This window comes from Amblyomma mixtum, chromosome 1 (genome assembly GCF_055824585.1).
Source record: "Amblyomma mixtum isolate Tamu chromosome 1, ASM5582458v1, whole genome shotgun sequence".
Classification (NCBI taxonomy): domain Eukaryota; kingdom Metazoa; phylum Arthropoda; class Arachnida; order Ixodida; family Ixodidae; genus Amblyomma; species Amblyomma mixtum.
In genome coordinates, this window is record NC_143012.1 from 101,278,799 (window position 1) to 101,280,366 (window position 1,568).

Consider the following 1,568-nt stretch of genomic DNA (forward strand, 5'->3'; position numbering starts at 1 on the left):
GCACCTCACCTAGCTGGATCTTACCAGAAAACAGGCCAGAAACGTGGACCCCAAACTGGGAGACTCCCATCCCTCAAAATTACCAAACAACCCATCGATCCGAACTGCTAACACTGCAGTCACATATAGAAACAAGAGAACGCATATCCTACATGGGACTGAAAGGAAAATGGAGAGGCCTCCGAGCCGGACGAGAACACACAAGGGATCGGCCTCGATAAGGGCAACCAGGCCTCTCTCAAAGCGGAAGAGGCGGCCATAGCACTGGCCATAGCATCTTCCACTGACTCATAATGAGCGACTCCAAAACCGCAATCAGGAATTTTGCAAAGGGACAGATCCATTCTGCCACCTACAAAATTCTCCAATTAAACCCCCATGACCCCAGACCAATTGGGTGCCAGCCCACGCAGGCAACCCCGGAAACGAGGAGGCGCGCACTCTAGCTATTGCTCGAGCGTATACGTCAACCGAGCAGGCCGAACAGTGGAGAGGGATATTGCGCGCGGGACAGACTAATCACCTACAATGAAATCACGCTACACTATACAGAGGAAAGGCTCACATATATCCACCACCACACCACACCCTCACGAAGGAACAACAGACTATATGGAGGCAACTCCAGTCCAGAACGTTTCCTTCACCTGCCTATCTGGCACTAATACACCCGGATCAATACAAGCCCGAATGCCCTCTTTGTGGGGCTCCGAGAGCAAACTTCAAACACATACTCTTCATATGCCGAGAACAACAACCAACGTCTCGCTGGAACCTCACAGACCTCGAAGGTTGGGAGATCGCGGTCTCTAGCTCCGAGCCGGCCTCACAGAAGAGGCTGGTGGAATGGGCGGAGAAAGTCGCCAGAAGTCATGCATGGACTGATGGCCGCCAACCGGGATTAAGAACCAAGCCAACCAAACCTCCCCTACTTCCTCCCTTATACTTGGTTCATCAATAAAGTTTTTACCTAGCTATATACCTACCTACCTACGCAAGCCAAGCTAGCGGACTGGGTGGGAGAGGTCACCCTCTGTTAGGGGGCATGGAGGGGGCCACTGATTCCGCCCCTTTAGCTCAATGGCCCCTTTTATCTTTTAGTTCGATAAAGTTTCTCCAAGCCAGATCGCTCACAGCACTCACAGCCTCACTAGAACTGCAGCGTCGTGCCTGCGCTAGCTCTTTTCAAACTCATTAGTGACTCATTACATATGCTCTACGGTTTCGCTTTATTATGGTTTCAAGTGTGTTACACCTTCAGACACAATAATAGCCAAGTGTTGGCTTAGCCAGAGACAACAAACAAGCAAGCAAGCGAACAAACAAACAAACAACAGACAAACAAACAAACAAACTAATATGTTGACAGAAATAAGCAGGGAAATAACCAGCGAGCCCAGCAAAATATCCACCTAGAATTTTACTTTTACAAGCTTAATTATTTGCCAATAAAGTACTGGGTGATGTAAAAAGTCTCTTTTGCATGTAATTTTATCTTTAGCGATGCGAGCGCCATAGCTGTGGCTGCGTTGGATGTGCTTGCAAGCTGCGCAAGCGTTCCACACGAG